We start from the raw sequence: 7,364 nt of genomic DNA, 5'->3' as shown, positions 1-7,364 counted from the left end.
GAAGAACCACATGTCTGTGTGTCATAGGCAGCATATAAGCTGTCTGTCCTCTAATAAAGCGGACATTTTTGCCAATCCTGTTGATTTGTGTGCATTTCTGTCTGACCCCCTCCGCCGTTCCGTAGATATAGTTAACAGTTTTCTTCTGGTTACGGAAGAAAAGATTTTATTCCAACACCTGCCTGTGTCTGCCTGGAATGGGGAGGGAGTGCAGGGTGGCCCCAGCAAATGGCAGCAAGCAGATCCAGCAAGGCCCAAAGGGCACCAAGGGCACCCAAAGGGCACCCCGGGCCTGAGTCACTGCCAGAGGTGCAGGCTCTCACGCAGGGTCACTCCCCTGTCCCCTTCGCCTGGGGAAGCAGCCCTTTGGCGTGGCAGCCAGGACACATGGGTCCCGTGCAGGACTCGCGCAGACGGCCCCACGCCCAAAGCAGCCCTGAGCAGAGCCTGGGCACCATCCTGCCGCTCTGGGGCTTTGGAAGGCTGCTCCCAGTGAGCCCACCGTGTCCCCGGTCACCCCAGCGCAGCCCCAGACAGGGCTCCTCCGGGCTGCCCTGGGGCTGCATTGGACAGGGCCCATAAGGGAGAGGGAAGAATGCGCTGGCAACCACATGCGGGGCCTCACAGGAGCCCAGGGAGACGACATCCGTAGATCTCGGGGAGGTGACACTCGGAAGGTCTCGACCTCTGTCTTGGGGGGGATGGCGAGCCACTCAGGAGTTGATGGGTCAGGATCAAAGGGTGGGCAGGCTGGGAATGGGCACACTGCTGTGGGGGTTTGCTCCAGGCCTCCTGAGCAGGAGCAAGATGGGGAGGAGACCTCTACAGGCAGCTTGAAGCAGCCTCCAGGTCACAGTCCCTGCTTCTCGTGGAGACTTCAACTGCCCTGGCGGCAGCTGGAGAAGCAACACAGCCAAGCACCAAGAGTCCAGCAAGTTCCCGGAAAGCGGTGACGACAACTTCCTGGCCCAGGGGGCTGGAGCCTCTGACAAGCCAAAGGAACGCTGTGCTGCTCCACCTCTTCCTAACACACAGCAAAGACCTTGTTGGAGATGGGAAGGTGCGGGACAGCCGGGGCTGTAGAGACCATGGGATTGTGGTCGTCTGAAATTCCAGCCAGTGGGAAACACAGAAATAGCCAGGAGATCGAGGAGCCGACGAAAAAAAATAAACTTTTATTGCAGTAAAAGGGAGACTTCACTGGACAAACCGCAGTGAGGTGGCTCAGCTCAGTGCAGGTCGCAGCCCCCTTTTAGCCCCTTTGAGTGGCGGTCTGAAAAATAAAAGCTAGACACGATCCCAGTATGGGGAACTGGAATAGTTTATTGAACACGAGAACACTATTGTAAAGGCATCTGGGGCTGTATGTTAATGAAGGGGACAACCTATGTTAATTGGGGAGTTACACAAATTTTTACTGCAATTTCCAAACAGTTAATTTTTCTTCTAGTAGGATTACATGGGGGACAGAGGGATTACAGGGGTTTAGACATGGTTTGATACAATCATCTGAAACGTCCTTTCTGATTTCTGCTGGAGCCAAGCTTGATCCATGAGGTAGAACTTTAACAGGTCTTCTGAGAAGGGTCCAGCTCCTTCAGATCACGAGGTTTTTGTCAGCCCTTGTTTTCCTTTGCTGAAAGCTGGGTTTGGGTTCCCACACCTTTGCCCGCAGCGCTGCTCCCTGCCCGTTTCTCCACTGGCTGAGATACTCTGGGCTTACAGGCTTCCCGACACGCCTGCTCTGTGCCCCCCACTACGTCCCGATGAGGTGGCTCGGAAGGCCACTGCCATTTTTCAAAGTGGAGGTCGCTTCAAAAGGGAGGATGTGGCCACCTGAGACCTTCTGTGCTGCTGACTGGGCCCCCTGTCTCCGGGCAAACGGCACCTCTTGGGAACTGACAACTGAGCAACCAGTGACTTGTCGCTTCTCACTGCCAACCGTGACTGCACTACACCCTTTGCAAGAGCACCTTCCTAGTGCTAAGAGTGGAGCTCGGGACGGCGGGAGGAGGAAGCAAGGCAGCCTGTAAGACTAGAAGCGTGGAGCTGAGGAGAGCTGCCTTGAGCCTCTTCAGGGATCTTCTTCCTTCTTGCCTGAAATCCCTTTTTTCCCCTCACTCACTGCTCTTGCTGCCCAGCCTCACTTCCTGCAACACCTTCACCCATTTTCAGTCTGGTTCTCTCACTACTCCTTTTAATCCCCAGCTTTTCTCCAGAACAGCCAATTGACATCCACGGAATCACTACGCCCAGAAGCGCCAGGAGAGCTCCACAAGTTCAGAAATTCAAGTGGGCAGAACCCCTCTTGGACATCCCCTTCCCTGCTTGGAACATCTGATTCCACGGGAGGAGCCAGATGCTGAGCAGTCCCGAAAGCCCTCGTTTTCTAGACAGGAGCTCAACTCCAACAGATCACAGCACAGACCTATAAAGCGCCTTTGACCCTGAGCGGACAGAACCCTGTTCTTCTTGTCCGCACTTGTCTTCCCGTGGAATGGAGAGCCGAAAAAAACCTCCCCAGGGCAGGGCCAGAACTGACAGGTTTACGGCAGAGGCGCAGAAATTGCCCTGTCATTGCCTCCAGGATGATATGCTTGCTCCAGGATCCTTCCATCAGGGAGCTTTTGTCGGATTGTTTGGTCAATTTTAGGTCAATTTCTATGGCTTTCAGCAATGTCAGCTTCCAGTGGTGAGAAGTCATGAGAGTAGTCCCCAGAATAAGGTGATGCCCCTTGGTAACAAGACTTTGTGTTTAAGTGGCAAATGTTTTTATTCACCTCCTGGCTTCTGCAGAAGTCTCCTGTTTTTCAAGACTCCTAGAGCAGTTGGTGTTGGAAGGAAGGGACCTGAAAGCTCATCTGCTTCCAACCACCCCTCTGCCACGGGCAGGGACACCTTCCGCTAGACCAGCTTGCTCCAAGCCGCGTCCAACCTGGCCCTGAACACTTGCAGGGATGGGGCAGCCACAGCTTCTCTGGACAACCTGTGCCAGGGCCCCACCACTCTCCCCGGGAAGGCTTTCTTTCCCATATGCCATCTAAGCCTGCCCTCTGCCAGCGCCAAGCCATTGCCCCTTGGTCTGTCGCTCCAGTCCCTTGGAAACAGTCTCTCTTAGCCAAAGCCTTCTTGGTCCTCCCTGTTGTGTTGCAAAATTTGCAAGCTGATGTTGTGCCAGGTGGCACCAGCCAAGCCCTGAGCCAGGTGCAGGACCTTGCACTTGAGGTCTGAGGTCACTGGGGCTGTTGAGCCTGGAGAAGAGGAGACTGAGGTCAGATCTCCTGGGGGGCTGCAGCTTCCTGCCAAGGGGCAGCGACCATTTCTGCTCTGTGGGACCAGGGACAGGAGCCGAGGGAACGGCCGGAGCTGTGTCAGCGGAGGCTTAGGTTGGACATTAGGAAAAGGTGCTTTCCCTGGAGGGTGGTCGGGCACTGGAACGGGCTGCCCAGGGCAGTGGTCACGGCCACAATGCTGCCAGAGCTCAAGGAGCGTTTGGACAACGCTCTCAGGCACACGGTGGGATGGCTGTGCTGTCCTGCACAGGGCCAGGAGTTGGACTGGGCGACCCTTGTGGGTCCCTTCCAAGGCAGGATGTTATGTGATTCGAGCTCTTTGGTTAAGGCTTCCTCTAGCCAGGAAGAGCTGGCAAAGCTGTTGGGGGTGGGGCAGAAGAAGGGAAGCCCCAGCATTACTGCTGTGTCTATGACACAATGGGAGGCCCGACATTCCATCCCTGGAGACGCTCCAAGAGGAGCATCCAGACCTGTGTCCAGTCAACAGAAGCGACCGGCCACCGAGCGTGACGGACCATGGCCCTGTCAGCTCTGTGGCGCCGCTCTGTGAGCTGGAGATCAGCCCTGACCCGGCTCGTGCAGCTCTTCCGCTCCCCCCAAAGCTCCGGCACCAAAGGTGAGGACAGAGCCTGACCCCGAAAGCCCCGCAGTGCACGGTGGGGACATTCACAGCCCTTCCTCCCCTGCACCTCGCCCTCCTCCTCCTCCTCCTCAGTCCTCTCAGCGCCTGATGGCCCCAGCTCGGGATGTGACTTCCAGGCTTTGCTCTTTCTCACAGGCTCAGCCAACCTGCCTCCACCAGCCCCACTGGCAAGCAGCCCTGGCGTTGCTGTAACATCCAACACTGCCCGGGGGGGGCCCCAGGGCAGAGGGAAGCCCCTGGCTGGGGCAGACCAACGTGCCCCCCAGGGTCAACTGCAGCCCTACCACCATCAGGGGAGAGCAGTGGCCCCGGTCCCAGCAGCGCGGCACAGCCAGCGCAGCCCTGCCAGCTCAGCCAACCCCTCCGGGACACCCCTGGGCAGTGGCAGCCCCCCAGACGGGAGCACCCCCATGGATGTGGACGTCACCCCGGCACTTAACATCAGCCTGGCCAGTGACGTCTCCATGGAGGAGGACGCCCCCCGCGGCTGCGACCTCTCACTGGCCACCGACGTCCCCATGGAGGAGGACACCGCCCGCGGCTGTGACCTCTCGCTGGCCAGCGACGTCCCCATGGAGGAGGACACCGCCCGCGGCTGTGACCTCTCGCTGGCCAGCGACGTCCCCATGGAGGAGGACGCCCCCCGAGGCTGCGACCTCTCGCTGGCCAGCGATGTCGCCATGGAGGAGGACACCTCCCCGCCCAGGCACACCACCGCCAGCCCCTCAGCCGCACCCCAGCTCCAAGCCACCAGGGAGCCTGGGGTGACTCCAACCAGCCGCGCTCTGCTGAGTGGGAAGGTCCTGCCGCAGGGGACTCAGGGGCACTTGGCTTCCTCCCCGGGGGCTGCAGGGACCAGCCAGGATGGTGGCAGCAGCGTCCCCGCGCCCACGGACAGTGGCGACACCAAGCTGGAAAGGCGCGGGGCGAAGAGGAAGGGGGGCTCTGAGCCAGGGCCTGCCATGAAGATCAAGGCTCCCGCAGCCGGGGCTGGGGCAGGAAGATTGGCTTAGGCCTGTTAAAGGGATAGGTCGTTTGGGGACCTATCCCTGTTTGAGGGATAGGTCGTTTGGGGACCTATCCCAGGTTGAGGCATAGATCGTTTGGGGATCTATGCCAGTTGGAGGGATAGATCGTTTGGGGATCTATCCCAGCGGGAGGGAGGGAGGGTGTTTATGTGGGGAAGATGTAGATAGAGATGTAGGGAAGATGTAGAGATAGATGTAGACGTAGATGTCGGTGGACAGAAATTGTGTGAACAATTTCAGTTGCATTTCTGAGACCTTCCCCTTGGCATGGCTGGGTGCAGAGAGTAAAAAATACTGCGCCACTAATATGGCGCAGGCCTTGTGCCAAGGTAAAGGAGGAGTTGTTCTGGCAGGAAAACAAGGCTTATGGACACCTGCTGATATCCAATTAGTACTGTACACCACAGTATGTTTGCCTTATGTATCCAATGTAACCTGGGGAAGAACCACATGTCTGTGTGTCATAGGCAGCATATAAGCTGTCTGTCCTCTAATAAAGCGGACATTTTTGCCAATCCTATTGATTTGTGTGCATTTCTGTCTGACCCCCTCCGCCGTTCCGTAGATATAGTTAACAGTTTTCTTCTGGTTACGGAAGAAAAGATTTTATTCCAACACCTGCCTGTGTCTGCCTGGAATGGGGAGGGAGTGCAGGGTGGCCCCAGCAAATGGCAGCAAGCAGATCCAGCAAGGCCCAAAGGGCACCAAGGGCACCCAAAGGGCACCCCGGGCCTGAGTCACTGCCAGAGGTGCAGGCTCTCACGCAGGGTCACTCCCCTGTCCCCTTCGCCTGGGGAAGCAGCCCTTTGGCGTGGCAGCCAGGACACATGGGTCCCGTGCAGGACTCGCGCAGACGGCCCCACGCCCAAAGCAGCCCTGAGCAGAGCCTGGGCACCATCCTGCCGCTCTGGGGCTTTGGAAGGCTGCTCCCAGTGAGCCCACCGTGTCCCCGGTCACCCCAGCGCAGCCCCAGACAGGGCTCCTCCGGGCTGCCCTGGGGCTGCATTGGACAGGGCCCATAAGGGAGAGGGAAGAATGCGCTGGCAACCACATGCGGGGCCTCGCAGGAGCCCAGGGAGACGACATCCGTAGATCTCGGGGAGGTGACACTCGGAAGGTCTCGACCTCTGTCTTGGGGGGGATGGCGAGCCACTCAGGAGTTGATGGGTCAGGATCAAAGGGCGGGCAGGCTGGTAATGGGCACACTGCTGTGGGGGTTTGCTCCAGGCCTCCTGAGCAGGAGCAAGATGGGGAGGAGACCTCTACAGGCAGCTTGAAGCAGCCTCCAGGTCACAGTCCCTGCTTCTCGTGGAGACTTCAACTGCCCTGGTGCTTTCCCCGGAGGGTGGTCGGGCACTGGAACGGGCTGCCCAGGGCAGTGGTCACGGCCCCAAGGCTGCCAGAGCTCAAGGAGCGTTTGGACAACGCTCTCAGGCACACGGTGGGATGGCTGTGCTGTCCTGCACAGGGTCAGGAGTTGGACTGGGCGACCCTTGTGGGTCCCTTCCAAGGCAGGATGTTATGTGATTCGAGCTCTTTGGTTAAGCCTTCCTCTGGCCAGGAAGAGCTGGCAAAGCTGTTGGGGGTGGGGCAGAAGAAGGGAAGTGTGGCAGGAAGAATGTAGCAATGAACCATGGGAGTTGTGGTCTCCCGGGTTCTCAGACAATATTTGATTGTCTTTGGTTAGAGGGTCACGTGACATGTTCAGGCGTGGTATTTAAACCTGGGCAGTTTGAATAAATGGTATTTCTGCTCTGGCACTTGTTCGTGTCAGAGTGGGGTTCGTGCCTTGAACAGCACCTCAAATGGAGCCCGAACAGGGTCTTCAGCAGGTTACCGGCAACCAGGAGCAGAAGCTCTGGGGAACCTGTCCGGGGGTGTCCATATCGCCAAAACCAAAAGGAAGAAAAGAAAGAATTCAGCGCGCTGGGTTACCTCTGCAAAAAGGAACAAAAAAGGAAGAAAAAAGGACCAGAAGAAAGGACAACAGAGCTTCCGCACAGAGGTAACCAAAAATTGGCGAATATGGGAGGGTGGTTTACCCGTCAGGAGGGAATTACTCCAAAAATCAAACAAACAGCAGAAGCTGTCTCTCAACTTTTACAAGAACAACCATAGAAGAAAGTAAGTTATGGGACTTGTTATATTGGATTTCGTTGCCTGAACCTGCATTCCCTCTGACTGGACCTTGTCAAGTGTCATCTTGGAGGAAAATAGGGAACAAAATTATTGAAAAAGCCAGTGAGGGAAAAACAGACGCCCTCAAGAATTTGCCTACATGGAAAGACATTATGATAGCCTTGAATAAGCACTACAGAAAGGCAAATGCACCCGGGAGAGTGGACTTCCCCCCCCTTCACTCCTTTCCCCTCAACCCCCCCCCCTTCAACCCCAGCCCCC

Source organism: Pseudopipra pipra, chromosome W, assembly GCF_036250125.1.
Source record: "Pseudopipra pipra isolate bDixPip1 chromosome W, bDixPip1.hap1, whole genome shotgun sequence".
Classification (NCBI taxonomy): domain Eukaryota; kingdom Metazoa; phylum Chordata; class Aves; order Passeriformes; family Pipridae; genus Pseudopipra; species Pseudopipra pipra.
Note: the sequence above shows the minus strand (reverse complement) of the source record.